This window comes from Epinephelus lanceolatus, chromosome 18, assembly GCF_041903045.1.
Source record: "Epinephelus lanceolatus isolate andai-2023 chromosome 18, ASM4190304v1, whole genome shotgun sequence".
NCBI lineage: Eukaryota > Metazoa > Chordata > Actinopteri > Perciformes > Serranidae > Epinephelus > Epinephelus lanceolatus.
In genome coordinates this window covers 12677412-12693331 of record NC_135751.1, presented here as the reverse complement: position 1 = coordinate 12693331, position 15920 = coordinate 12677412, and the positions used below count along the sequence as shown (strand labels likewise).

General features: G+C 39.9%; 1 pseudogene across 1 annotated transcript; it reads left to right on the top strand.

Moving 5' to 3' along the window:
- Window positions 1-3302: 3302 nt before the first annotated feature.
- On the top strand, window positions 3303-11482 carry LOC117268741 (amine sulfotransferase-like; annotated as a pseudogene). Its single transcript, XR_013488049.1, has 5 exons — window positions 3303-3510; window positions 3630-3838; window positions 7719-7845; window positions 9105-9385; window positions 9471-11482. The product of XR_013488049.1 is annotated as an amine sulfotransferase-like (transcript).
- The last annotated feature ends 4438 nt before the right edge of the window (window positions 11483-15920 follow it).

Sequence of the window (15920 nt, the reverse complement as noted above, 5' to 3'; positions counted from 1 at the left end):
CTGCTCTGGCTGTGTTCCCTTTTCACCAGTGATACACAGGAATGTCTGCACCGCGTTCATGGTCCATGGAATGGGTTTGCACACGACATTGTAAGAACGAAAAACAACAGGCTGAAGTGAGAGTTGAGTCTTGATGTGATATTCAAAAATAGCGTGTTTGTGCATCGAGTCATGACCACTGAACACATCACATAATATCCTCAGATTCAGATCTTAATTAGCAGCACACTGATTTTAGCAACAGGACAGACTGATACCACAGCCTGTTGTGTTTAAATGGAGGGACTCTGAATTGCCTGTTGGAGGGCAGAAGTTGGTTTTCTCAGTTTAGAATCTGAGGCGTCAGCACAAATGCTGTTAGCAAGTCTGAGCATGCACTTTGTGTGGGCTGCCTGAAAGACGTGACGCAGGTTGGCTGATAATCTTAGTGTGAATTTGGAGTTTATTGTATATGTTAGTGTAAGTTTCACGCCAAAGGGGGGTCATCTTGTGGCGCCAGGGAGAGCCATGGTGGTGGTGGGTGTTCCATCGTCTGGCGAACAGCTCTGTTTTCGCTTTCCTAAACCAAGTCCAGATCTGCCTCACCATCTCAGGGCAAAGCCTCCACTCGTCTCGTAGAGGACCGCCCCTTGACATGGGGTCAGCACCCCTCTTTCCCAGTTTCAAAACATAAAGAGCCTTCAGAGACAACAAGTGCTCTGAGGCTCACAATCACATGCTCGCCGCCATCATCAACAGGACAGCGGACTGAATTCCGCCTTGCCTGTTGATGTAGCCCACCATGGTGCAGTTGTCAGTCCTCACTAACACATGCTTTCCCTTTGTCAGGGGTCTGAAATGTTGGAAGACCAAAACACTACCTGTAGCTCGAGGAGGTGGATTTGGATGTGTCAGACCACACCACTTACCGCTCTCCCCAGGCAGGGCCCTCGCATTCATATTTGTCTTTCTTTGCACTTTTTAAACTTTACTTGACCCACATGCTGTGTCTTCTTTTTCCAGCACACACTTAGCTGTTAATCTGATTTATCAAAATTATAAATTGAGTGACACAGACGCTTCAAATCTGTAGTTGTAACCCCTTAAAATGTGAATAATTTGAAGTTTTACAAAAAATGTCTTAAACGTTTAAAGTAATGCAACTATAAATGAAACATGCTCAAGGGTTTTTAAACATAAAAATATCAGCACTTTGTTGTATTTCCAAGTTACTGTTACGGCAGTGTGTAGCCAGCTGGCAGTGTTTCAGATATACAGTGGTGGAAAAAAGTTTTCGGACACCCTTAAAATGTTACACAATCTCAAATATTATCATGAAATATTTGTGGAAAAATCTTTTTTGTGTTTCAAAAGGTGTGGCTGCATTAGACAGATACAAACAAATACAAATTATATTGTTTTGTTTATTGTTTACAAGAAAAACTAACAAAACTAAATTCTTGACAGTTTCAATATGTCAGTTCTCAACATTGTCGGTATCAAAGTCAACAAATAACAGCGAATGTGTTCAAAACTGAACAAAAAATAAATAAACCATCACATCATCAAATTAATATTTAGTAGTCCTGCCACTGGCACGTAGTAGAGCTCAAATCCTGGCTGGCATGTTCCCCACGAGCCTTTCACACTGTTGAGGGGTAATCTTGTCCCATTCTTCTTGAATTACTGCTTTTAATTCTTCTAAATTCTTTGGTTTATGCTTTGAAACAGACCTTTTGATAATCCACCAAAGATTTTCAATGGGGCTCATGTCCGGGGATTGAGCTGGCCACTCTAAGACCTGGATACTGTGCTCCTGCAGCCAAGTTCTACTGGCCTTGGATGTGTGGCAAGGGGCATTATCTTGTTGAAACATCCAGTTTTTACCTCGACGGAACAGTGCACGCGCAGAAGGGAGCATGTGGGTTTCGAGAATGGTACAATACTGGGTAGAGTTAAATGTGCCATCACAGACAGTGAGATGACCAACACCAGCAGCACTCATGCATCCCCAAACCATGATACTGCCTCCACCATGCTTGACAGTAGGTACTGTACATGCTGGAGATAATGCTTCGCCTGGCCTTCTGCGTACCCTCACATTAGTAGGAGGAAGATAAAGCTGGAAACTGGACTCATCTGACCACAAAATCTTCTTCCAATTCCTGGCTGTCCAGTTCTTGTGTGCCTGGGCCCAACGACGCCGGGCTAATCTCTGTCTCTCATTGATCAGGGGCTTCTTGATAGCCTTGTAGGACCTTAAGCCATGATCTAAAAGTCGGCCACGTACAGCGCGGGTGGAACACTGGACACCAGTTTGGTTTGACCACTGCTGCTGAAGCTCCTGTGATGTCATTCGGCGGTTTTGCCTGCACATGCGGATCAGGATGCGGTCATTTCTTGCTGAAGAAACCCTTGGACGCCCAGATCTTGGTTTGTCTTCCAAGCTGTTGGTTCTTCTGTATTTCTGCAGAGTGTATCCAACTGCTGAAGGACTGCATCTGCACTTCCTGGCTATCTGGCGGCAGCTGTACCCTTCCTGGCTGAGAATCTTTATCTTCAGGCGTGTTTCCTGCGTTAGGTTCCTTGTTTTAGCCATTTTTGTGTCTGAAGAACTTTCAAATGTGCTGGCTTTATGTAGACACGAAGCTTGGCAACAAAAATTGTGTCTTTTAATAAAAAGAACGACCTTCATCACTGGTACCAAAATGACCCAATACTCAAAATTTCTTATGTATTTTTATGGAACCAATCAATTTTAAGTTTTTAATGGCTTTTTTAGGATTTATTTAGTATTTGGCTGTGACTGTACTAAAAGAAATTGCACTTGAAGACCTAAGAGTGATTCTTAATGCAATATTTCACAAATGCATGGGGTGTCCGAAAACTTTTTTCCACCACTGTAGGCCTGTACATAAAAGAGCCAACAATAAATAACATCTAAAACAAATCAAAGTCCAGAGTCCAGCTACTTTATTAGATTAATAGACAGACTCAAGAGTTTTTAAACATAAAAACATCAGCACCTTGTTGTATTTCCAAGTTACTGTTGGTGGAAGTCTGTAGCCAGCTGGCAGTGTTTCAGATATAGGCCTGTACATAAAAGAGCCAACAGTCAATAACATATTAAACTCAAAGTCAAAATCAAAGTCCAGAGTGCAGCTACTGTACCTGTGAGCTGAGAGGTTTTCTCTGCTCTCTAACATTTCTCTCTTTGTTCTGTGTGATTCAGAATAAATATGGCCAAAACATGAACAAGCCAACAGTCAGTAACATATTAAACAAATCAAAGTCCAGCAACTGTATCTTTGAGCTGAGAGACATTTTGCTCTACTGGTATACTTGGTCTTGAACACTTCTCTCATTGTTCTGTGTGATTCAGAAGTAACATGGAAAAGATCTCTGATTTCCTCTTCAGGTATAAAAACTACAACTTTGTCGTTGACTTTACAACTCCAGAGCTCGTCGATTCACTTCAAAGTTTTGAAATTCGAGATAGTGACGTATTCCTCGTCACTTATCCAAAGTCAGGTGAGTGAGACAAACTCTTTATCACATTATTTGCTTTTACAGTTTTGTGCATTGCTGGGAACAGATTTACTGATCAGGTATGATGTCTCATAACTCAACATATGCCCCCCACCCCACAGGTATGATATGGACTCAACAGATCATCATCTCCATCTGTGAGTTAGACGGGGGTCTGAATAAATATCAAAACAACATGGAGCAAATGCCGTGGCTGGAGCGTACAGAGGAGGATCAAGAAGATTACGCTCTGCGACCTTCTCCACCGCTCTTTTCCTCTCACCTCACCCCACCTCTTATGTCTCCAGGACTGAAGGACAAGAAGGCAAAGGTCAGTATTTTATGGAAGTTCAAAACAGCATGACATTGTGTTCATATGATCAAACTGTACCAGGGGTGACTGTGCTGAGACAACAAGGGAGGCTGAACTTCCCCTAAAATTTCATAGAAGAAATGGTCAAATATGCACTATTGAATTTACATTAAAATCATAATTTACATTGGATTAAACGTGCGCTAGGATGCGTTTAACATCATGACTATGATGTTCAAATGTCAGCTATTTATCACCAGTTTTCAAACGCGACCTCCCTGTCATGCAGTACATTCTCGTGTCAGCATGGTGGACACAGAGCCTCCAAGCATTCCTATGAGACAGTGCTAAGCAGGTTTTTTTCATGCAGCAAAGCGAGAGGGTCACTGGATGAATGCGTCAAACTCGTCATTTCCAGGAAGGCTCAGCTTCCCTAGGACCCAATGGAGTGGTAGGTGGGAGAGGACACTCTGTGTATGCATGATGATTGGAGGAACTGTCTAAAAGGCTGAACCCCTTTGTGATTGACAGCACTTTTGAAATACACACCGGCATCGTCACATTTCGAGCTTAGTCCCATGCGGGTATTTGCAAGTGGAGCCTTCTGACAGAGTGCTGTCCGGAGCTCCTTATTTCCATAAGCGATATTATAAAAAAGGTGTTGGTTTACTGTATACCAAGCGTGTGACCTCAGTGATGATGTATGACTGAACCCTTAGGTGCTGGTTTTATGGATGGTCAATCCCCACAGGTTGTCTGTAAGAACAGGATGATGATGAATGATAATAAATCCAGTTCACACACTAATTGACTTGCCACTCATTTATTTTCTCTTGGTCAGAATGTCCATAGGTGAGGTATATGGTGGGTGTGATGGGTGGTTAATTCTCATGATTGGTGGAGCGAGTCAGTTACCATTGGCATTACCTGTTGTAGTGTATTATCATTTGCTCTGAAGGTTTGGAACAGATGACCAGTAAGGGGCCCAGGGTCAAAAACATATATGGTCAGGGTCAAAAAAGATATTTATGGCCCAGGGTTAAAGTTTGGTGAAGTCCATCTAGGGAGACCCTCTGTTGTCTGTTTGACTTTGTCTCACATTTCACAGAAACAACGAGTCTATATAATGGGAGTTATTTGGAGCTGTTTTTCAGAGCAGTTCACATTGGTCGAGAACCTCTCCAAGCATTCTAGATGCTTGATAGATGCTGTACTTCTTGTAATAAACCTTTTCTCATGCAAGCAAGATGGTGTCATGCGGAGTCTTCTTCATCACCTTCACATCATCGCTATTTAAGAAACAACACTGTTCATGTGAAGAGCGAGTGAATGAAAGTAGGGGTGTCTTGGTGTAAACCGTAGAAACAGGATGACCTTCTGAACAGATATAGCTCATTTTCATCTTTCAGATCTGTTTTGCTGTGGTTCTATGTCATGACTGTGGGTGAAAAATGGCTTCAATTAAATGTTCCTTTTATAAGTTACTGCCTCGCTACAATATGACAAATTTTATGATGTAAACTTAAAGTGAGCTTCCCCTGTTTGACCAGCAGGCACCACTGAACTGTACATATCTTTGTGTATTAATATGTTCCCTTCACTATTTATTCCATATATACTCTGTATGTTACCTTGATCTCCTGGTTAAAAAAACTAAAAAATTATGAAGAACGAAGCAGAAATTTTACCTAGGTAAGGTCAAATCTACCACAGTCTGCAAATATTCCCTTACAAGTCAAAGTTGTGGTAACACTTCATAATACAGCACACAGCTAACAGTGTAATTACCCAACACTTACCAGGTAAGTCATCTTAACTCATAGTGTAATATTGTTGTATGTAGTACTGGATACTCACAAGGAATTTTCGAGTAAAGAAGAAACTACTTATACTGTGAGTATTTTTGAAATACTGGCTACTTATTGGGTGTTTTAGAGAAAAGGATAAATTACTTGTAAGTATATTCTAAGTAATGGGTACTCACGGGGTACCTCTAAAGTAATGATGGTATACAATATTTCACAGCTGTGATGTGCTACCAAAATGGAATACATGTGGACGTACAAAAAAAAAAAAAAATAGAAAAAACTACTGCCCTTTGCTCATGGCAATTGTGACAGTAACTCCTGACAACTGTGCCTTCGAACTATTAACTATTGCCCTTTGCTCATGGCAGTTGTGACAATAATTCCTGACAGCTGTGCCTTCGAGCTACACCCACAATCCAGGGATTTATTATGTCTATATCTGTATAATTTAGAAAGAAAATGACTTGAGAACTTTTGAAATGGTTTTCTACTTTTGAAAATTAGCTCCTAGCAGGCGTGTTCATCCAGCACTGCAGCAGCTCATACAGGGTGGGCTGGAGCAGAAAAAAAACGTATCTTTGTCACAAATATGGGAGGCTTGTATTGCCATCCAAGGATTAAACAGCATAGTGTAATACAGTACTGTAATTAGACAGTAACAGCAAGGTGTTAATTGTTCTCTTCTTACTACTACAGTGTGAAATTCAGGGTGCTGGCTGTATTACAAAGTAACCACTGTTTCCTCTCCTTACCTTCTTCGTACCCTTGACTGATAGTGTAAGACTGGGGAGTTCAGACTGGACTATAAAGTTTCCATACCATCCCCATTTTTGGTCCCCCCTCTGTTGGGGTACCTAGCACACAGATCTGGGACTAAAAGGTGGAGCTGTGAACACTGCAGTCCATTGATTGGTCAATAGCGGATGGTCACTCTGCTCAGGGCTGAGTTGTGGCTGGTTGTGAGGGTTACGTAACCACTGTTGATACTGTGGAGAGTTTTATTAGTAGACTGTAACCATAAAATGAGCAATTAATTTGCTGCCTCTCAAAGCAGCTCTATTTGGAGAAAAAAAAAACTTAATTCACAATATGTTGAATATAATGTCACAGTTAAACCTAAATATTAATGGTAAACCTAAATGTTAAATCTAAATCTTAATGTTAAATTTAAATATTTAACATATTTCAAATATTCCTGTAAATGTGGTAAAAAAAAAAAAATGACTTTAAAAGATTCACATCACTTTTTTAAACTCTGTTTGAAGCTAAATGGCAAAGTGTTGCTGTTAATTTCAGTGAGAGCCGCTTTACAAACGGCACCCCATACAGTAATCAATGTTCATTTAGAGCTATGAATAATGTTGACAGGCTGATGCATATTTAATAGGATGTGTTACCTTAATTACAAAGCTCAAATATGTCTTGCTGCTCCAGAAAGATTTTTTTTAAATTTGGGAAGTGATGAAATCAAAATCTAAATCTAATACCGGCAGGTATACATCAAGTATTAAAAGTGCTCAATATACATAAATGTGTAATGTGTGTAAATGTGTGTGTGTGTGTGTTAGAACAATCAATTGATCAAATTTTATTTTTGATTTTGGCCTCCAACAATTATGAAAATACGACAGTACTTCAGACCCTACCTGCAAGCCTAAACCCCAGGTGCCAGGCTGTGGCCTGTTTAGTTCACCAAAAGCCTGATTTCAACTGAATTATGTTTAAAGTTCAAGAAAATGTGACGTTAAAAAAAATTTCTTATTCAAATAAATTTATGAATTTTAATTGTATAATGAATTGACTTATAGTTTCAGCTGTAATTACGAGATACAAAGTCAAAACGAAGAGACAAAAAAAAAACTTGTACTTTCTTAAACAACAGAAGAAACAAAGTCAAATTTACAATAATTAAACATCTGATTTGCTAAGTCCAGACTCCTGATACAAATTCAAAGTTTGTGAGGAATAGGCTTCTACATTTAGTACGTGCCTGAGCTAAGACTCAAGGTGTGGTGTGAGTGGAATTTGGCATCAAGGAGAGAACGTATTGGTTTCAACTCTGGGATGACTGATGTTTGTTTTTATGTCAGATTATCTACGTGATGCGGAATCCAAAGGACAACATTGTCTCCTATTATCACTTCAGTTACAACTAGAGTAAACTGGAGACTCCCAAGAGCTTTGAGGACTTCCTTGAGCAGTATCTGGCAGGCAAGGGTAAAGTACCTGGTAATCATCTGATCATCAACAGCTGACAGAAAGATTTGATGGATTTTTAATGCTATGTTAAAAAAGTCTGGATTGTGTGTTTTTGTTGACAATACATTCAGATACAGAGCACTTTTGAACATTTGAAAATCTCAATATTTAAACATCTCCTTTGGCCCAGGACACTTTTACAGGTCAAGTGTTGGTTTATTCAATGCTGAATGATTTCACTGTTATTGTCGTAGTGTAATGTACACTCAGCTCTTTTCTGTTGCATTTGGACCAGTAGATTTTACAGTAGAAAAATTACTGTGAGCACATGTGTTTACAAGTGATGAATTACTATTTATTAATGTAATGTTGTATGTTGTGTTTTTTATGCCTCCACACCAGTGATAGCTGTGGTCGGAGGCATTATGTTTTCGGGTTGTCTGTCTGTCCATACATCCATCCCATTCTCATAAACGTGATATTTTAAGAAAGCCCTGAGGGAATTTTCCAAATTTGGCACAAATGATTAACTGATTATTCTTTAGTGGTCAAAGGTCAAGGTTACTGTGACCCCACAAAACACGTTTTTGACCATCACTCAAGAATTCACACGCTATTTGATAAAGTTTCACACAAATGTTTAATGGGACAAAATGATGATATTTTATATCCAAAAAGTCAAAGGCCAACTTCACTGTGACATCATAATGTCATGCAAAAATACTTTTTTGGCCAACGTCATATCTGAGAAACAGAAGGGGAGACATTTGGTCAGACACTGAATTAGTGACACTAATCTTGAGTGCTCACCTTGAAACTGTGCTGACTGTATAGATCTTCTGTGCTGCCGGAAGAAAGATGTGTGTTAAGCATTCATGTTTTCAAAGACATGGATGTGAACTGTAAGTGCAACTTGACCGGTGCATGGAGACATACAACCACAAGCCCTGGCGAGGCCATGATATGAATTTTTATTGTCTTTATGACATTTTAATGGCAGACTATATCAGTGGATCCCAACCTCTTTGCTGAACGCCTTTTGTATCACTGAGTGAACTGATGACCATACAATGTTTATGACAAACTAGTTTTTTTTTAAGATACTGTAACATTTTTATTACACTTATTATGGTGCACTGTTCTTTCTTTTGACATCTCATACTGTTTTTTTTGCACTACTCTTTGTACTGTGTGGTTCGTTCAAGTACTGCTGTGACATGCACATTTCTCCTCTGATATAATTTTTTTGTCCATCCATCCATCCATCCATCATGCAGTCTTTGCATCATTCTGGTTTGATCACATCAGGGTGTGGCATTCAGTGAGAGACCAGTAAAACATCCTCTTCCTGACCTATGAGGACATGATTTTGGTAAGATGTGATTTCAGTGTGGTTCAGCAGTGACTAAGATCTGCACTTTCTTGGGGAAAAACCTGAGTGAAGCAGCCATTGAGGAAGTTGTAGAAAAAGCTTCGTTTGACAACATGAAGAAAAACTCTAAAGCCAACTATGAGTTTCTGCCAAAAGATAAGGTGCAGAAAGATTTCATGCACAAAGGTAACGTAACATAACTGCAGCTCATGTGCAGAAACATGTAAACAGATATCAAGTCCAGTGTGTTTTTCTTTTTCCGTCATTACAGGTAAGATCGGTGACTGGAAGAACACCTTTACTGCCGCTCAGAGTCAACAAGTTGATCAAGTTCTTCAGGAGAGACTCGGTGATATGTCTCTGAAGTTCATCTGGGAATAAGCAGAGCAGCCACACAAGTTTAAGCCTGAGAATCCCCAAAATTCTATGACACTATGTCTGTCTTATGCTTACAATATGTGCAGGAGCTAACTATAACTGTTGATATGCATCACAATAAGGCTTTATAACCCATGTTTGGAGTTCTGTACCAGCAAAACATGAACACACATGAGCAGAAATCACTAATAAATGCAGTTGGCCAATTTGTTAGTTTAATTTAGTTTATTAGTTTAGTTGACAGGGACCATGTACAGAACAGGTTCTATACCAGAGTTAGCTAAATAGCTAATTTGCATCTGTGGTCCCTGGGCAGGAAGTTAAAAAGACAATAAAACACATTCTAAACACTACAGACAATATCAAAAACAAAACAACAGTATCAACAACATTACAGAGGAAACATCATACAAAATACATTCTATATACAAAGATCAATGATCGCATGATTGATTCTCTTTTAGCCATGTCTTCAGAGACTGTTTAAAACTGTTAAGACTTGCACATTTTCTAATATGGAGTGGGATTGAGTTCCATTTTCCAGTTGCTTGGAATGAGAATGCTGATTGCCCAAAAGTGGTCTTCCTAAATTTGGTGAAACAATCGCCTCTCATTGAGGCCCTTACATTGTCCCTGCAGAATGACACACATTGCTTGAGTGGTGGTGGTGCAAGGTCATGAATCAATTTGTACATCAAGCACATGTCAGAAAACAAAAGAAAACTGTCAAAGGTTAACAAATTATGTTTTTTTATAATGGTACAGTGGTGGTAATTTCTTGGTTTTTTATCAAAAACTTTCACAGCCTGTTTGTAAAGAGTATACAAAGGTTTCAGCGTAGTCACACCTGCCTGGGACCAGCTTGTAGCACAATAGGATAGGTGTGAAAGGATCATTGAATGCATAAATAATTTAGCAGCATGTATGGGTAATTGATGTCTAATATGTCTAAAATTAATTAAACTAGTTCTGACATTTTTGGATATCTTTCTAATATGCTTTTTAAAAGTTAGGTTAGAATCAATGATTATGCCCAGGTATTTAAAGTTGTCAACAATTTTAATCACCTCTCCTTTGACAAGGATATCAGGTTGTTGGGGTGCATTTCTCTTGTTGGAGAAATACATGCCAACAGTTTTACTTACATTGAGAGTCAGACAGTTGCTAGTTAGCCAGTCTGAGACTTTGTGTAGCACTGCAGTGAGTTTTGATGCAGCCTGTTCTCTATTTTTTGCATGTGTATAGATGATTGTATCATCTGCATACATTTGGGTATGGACGTCTGGGCAAATCAGAGGCAGGTCATTAAATCATAAATATAAACTAAATAAAATTGGTCCTGAAATTGATCCCTGTGGGACTCCAATGGTGCTATTTACAAAAGAAGAGCATACATCATTAATTCTGGTGCACTGCTTTCTTGAGTCTAAATACGACTCCATCCATGTCAGAGCTTTAGAGGAAAAGTTAAAGTTTGACACCTTGGACAACAGAACATTATGATTTACAGTGTCAAAAGCTTTTTTAAAATCAAGGAAAACAGCACCAGCAACACCTCCATTATCAAGGCTGGATTTAATTTGCTCAATAAAATAGCAGTTTGCTGTCTCTGTTGAGTGATGTTTCCTAAACCCAAATTGCATAGAATGCAATGGAAAATGGCCTTGATTTAAATGGGCTATCAACTGGTCGCACACTATCCTTTCAGTTACTTTGGAGATAACAGGAAGTATACTTATAGGTCTGTAGTTGGTAACATCAGTTACATCACCAGCCTTAAACACAGGAGTTATCACTGCTGACTTCCAGGCCATGGGAAAAAAAAACATGTTTAACAGACAGATTGACCAGATGTATAATTGGAGTGGAGAGGATGTTTTTATACTTCCTCACAAATGCACAGTCACAATCAAAAACATCTTTAGCCTTAGAGTTCTTAAACTTAGACTGTTGTCTTTACTGAAGTCAACAGGAGTTAAATTGTGTTTCTTTATGTATGGTGAAGGCTTGTTTGGTCACTGAAACCAACTTAACACTTCAATTCTCTTTGTCTAGTATGAGAGTAAAGAAAACATTTTTTATCAGTAAACAAAACAGAATTAATATGGAGACTTTTTTAGATAACAGGTTCTCTGAGCTATCAGATAACTGCTGTGTTCCAGATTGGAGGTGAATAAGGGATTTACTCAACTAAAATATGTATGTATGTAATGAAACTCAACACTGAATATGTTAAATGAATGGAATTGACACTTAATAGAATAAATCATTATTATAAAACATTGTACACTTATCTACACTGCACTGCAACTGCAACTCCACTTTAGAAACAAGCTCAAAAAAACGCAACCCACGACTACCAATATTTGTAAGCGACTTTACAAAAAACAAGCCCAAAGTCGCGGCTAATAAGCAGACCTGACAACTGCTTGTGAATACCTGCCCTACTTTGCCTCTGATTGGTTTATGATGAAATTTTACTCCATAAGCCAATCATCATCACTTATGCGGTTGTCCCTCCCTCCCTTTCCCCTCACCTACACTCACCAAAGAAAAAAACCTTCAGAGCTCCGCTGAGAAGGAGCTTGCTTGGGTCAAAGCCGCTTCAGTGACCTTAAGTAAAACCGAGTAACGGCGCCTTTTATTGTGAGTAATGGTAACAGCATTATAACGGAGGAGACAGTAACTTTTTTGATTACTCGTCACTGAAAAAAGCAGCGCTGTTAGTAACGCCGTTTATTTACAACGCCATTATTCCCATCACTGCATTTAAGCCGCATTTTCACAAAAAACTTTAAAGTACCATTAAAACCAAAAGTAACCCCTACCGACATGTACCTGATCGTTGGACCGTTTAGCATTTCCACCACAGACAGAACTCTTAAATGCAGACAGGATGTTGTCACTCTTGTCACTGCTCCATCCTGCTCTGGCTGTGTTCCCTTTTCACCAGTGATACACAGGAATGTCTGCACTGTGTTCATGGTCCATGGAATGGGTTTGCACACGACATTGTAAGAATGAAAAACAACAGGCTGGAGTGAGAGTTGAGTCTTGATGTGATATTCAAAAAAGCGTGTTTGTGCATCGAGTCATGACCACTGAACACATCACATAATATCCTCAGATTCAGATCTTAATTAGCAGCACACTGATTTTAGCAACAGGACAGACTGATACCACAGCCTGTTGTGTTTAAATGGAGGGACTCTGAATTGCCTGTTGGAGGGCAGAAGTTGGTATTCTCTGTTTAGAAGGTTGAGGGGTGTCAGCACAAATGCTGTTAGCAAGTCTGAACTTGCACTTTGTGTGGGCAGCCTATAGGTTGGCCTATAATCTTAGCGTAAATTTGGAGTTGACTGTATAATTAAGGGCGGCACGGTGATGTAGTGGTTAGCACTGTCGCTATGTGTCAGCTCAAAAGAAAAGCCTGTGATAGTCTGGCAACCTGTCCAGGGTGTACCCCGCCTCTCACCCAGTGTTAGGTGGGATAGACTCCAGCCCCCCCGCAACCCTCAAGAGGATAAGCAGTTACAAAAATGGATGGGTGCATAACCCCGAGGGGGGGGTCGTCTTGTGGCGCGAGGGAGAGCCATGGTGGTGGTGGGTGTTACATCGTTTGGCGAACAGCTCTGTTTTCGCTTTCCTAAACCAAGTCCAGATCTGCCTCACCATCTCAGGGCAAAGCCTCCACTCGTCTCGTAGAGGACCGCCCCTTGACATGGGGTCAGCACCCCTCTTTCCCAGTTTCAAAACATTAAGAGCCTTCAGAGACAACAAGTGCTCTGAGGCTCACAATCACATGCTCGCCGCCATCATCAACAGGACAGCGGACTGAATTCCGCCTTGCCTGTTGATGTAGCCCACCATGGTGCAGTTGTCAGTCCTCACTAACACATGCTTTCCCTTTGTCAGGGGTCTGAAATGTTGGAAGACCAAAAACACTACCTGTAGCTCGAGGAGGTGAATTTGGATGTGTCAGACCACACCACTTACCGCTCTCCCCAGGCAGGGCCCTCACATTCATATTTGTCTTTCTTTGCACTTTTCAAACTTTCCTTGACCCACATGCTGTGTCTTCTTTTTCCATCACACACTTAGCTGTTAATCTGAGTTATCATTATGTCAAATTAACAACGAATAAAACTTCCAGAGACCCAAATTACAAATTGGGTGACACGGATGCTTATAGAAATGAAGCTTTAGCTAAAGTTCAGTCAGGAAGACAATACTTTCACGCTTAGTCCGTAGCTTTCTTCCTCACCCTGCTATTCACCCCACGCACGCATGCTCACTCTCTATCTCTGGCTGTCAGTGTTCAGGGCTGTCAATCAAGTCATCAGCCACTGGCCGCACACATGTGAGTTGTTGACGGTGATGTTGGCAGTGTTGGGCAAGCTACTTGGAAAGTGTAGTGAGCTAAGCTACTAGTTACTCTAATATTAAATGAAACTTCACTACATCAAAGCTATCACCCTCAGAAATGTAGCAAGCTAAGCTGTAGCAAAATGAAAGTAACTAGTGCAACTACATCCAAGCTTTTTACTAAATTGAACCAACTTCGTGCCAAGTCAGTGTTATCTTACTGATCAATAAAACTGTCAGTCAAACAGATAGGCAGGTAAAAAAGTTAAGTTCAATTGTTTATTGAACAGTGAGCTGCGCTAACTCCCAACATGACTCAAACCACAACAGCAAGAATGAAGACCTGCTTCAAACAGTCACAACATGGTCAAAAACGTACATGCGTGTATGTATGTGTATGTACACTGCAAAAACTCAAAATCTTACCAACTTGTTTTTGGACAATTTTGACTTGTTTCAGGAAAATTTTTACTTGAAATAAGTAGAAGAAAAATCTGTCAGTGGAGCAAGATTTTTTTCTTATTGCAAGCAAAAAAAAAAAAAAAAAAAACTTGTTTTGACTAGAAATGAGGCTAGTAAACACATTTTAGTAAACACATTTTATAGTGAGCAGCATAAACATGTATGTCCCCTACAAATCCCAACTGTGTTTACAAAGTTTGAATGAACGAGACGTACGCAAAGGAAATGGAGGCTGCGCATTGATCCTTTTGCCTCTGTCTGCAGGAACGAATATAAATCCCATTCATGATGGGGTCAAATGGATTATGTGCATTATTAACCACAAAACAAGCAAATACTTCATCTTAATGACATATAACACTCATAATGCTTCAGCTGAATCCTCTAAGCAAATGACCATGTTGAACTGAAATTAGTTTATCATGTTAAATGTCCAAAATTGTATGAAATTGCTCCAATGCTTTAACCAATCTTTGCGCATAATCACACAGCCTGATATGCCCTGGCAAACACAGTGGGACTGCTGTACAGACCGTTGGTCTTTCTTACCCTAACCCTGGTTATTTTCTGAAAGCACAGAGCAAAGAAATGTCTTTTTTTTCTCCCCCGGTCTGCTGTCAGCATGAGCAGGGATTTCAGCACCACGGATGGCGCGCGTAAAAAGACTTGACAAGCGTCTCCTTTAAATGTGTTTGCTACTAGCGAAATTATACATAATAAATGAAGACAGTGACATATTTTCAATAAAAAACAATGAGTTGAACGTTCATTTCAAGCTTTTGTAGTACAACGAGTTTCAGAATTGTGCGAGTGCGGCCGGAGAGCAGGCGGCAGTGTTTGATACAGGAAACTCGATATTGACTTGAAAATCAATTTCGGAGTGGGGGTGGTTCGGAACGGCGGGGTTTCGGAATGGAGGGCTGTCCCCCATCAGGTTCATGCGGAAGTGACTCTGTGTGGTAGCGGTGACAGTTTTATTTCAGTCCATAACAGAAATCCCCACCTTGTTTGAGCTTCAGAAATGTAGCTTGTGTCAACGCTACCGTGCTAAGTGATCAATAAAAGAGCTTAACTACTGAGAAGTTACTTGATTCAGAAAACAGCGACGCTACCACCAAGCTACTGAGAAATGTAGTTAAACTACAAACATCTGCTACTGTAGTGATGCTACTGCCCAACACTGGATGTTGGGAACATAAATTCAGGTTGTCACACAGAGGCACCAATTATGTTGGGAACAACAATATTAGGCCTCACCAAGGGGACGCCATTAAAGTTGTAAACTGGCTATTGTAAATAATGAATAATTATTTATAATAATTAATAATTATGTTAAATCACGTGACTTAATTAACATTAAATCACCGCATGGGGCACCATTCCCGTAAAGGGAAAAATGATAGCCAGTTAAAGATATCAGTCTCATAAAATACGCTAAACTATTAATTTGGAGTTTTGATTAATAATTAAATTAATGACAATCACCAACATTAACAGTAAAGCCTGAAGGATTTCA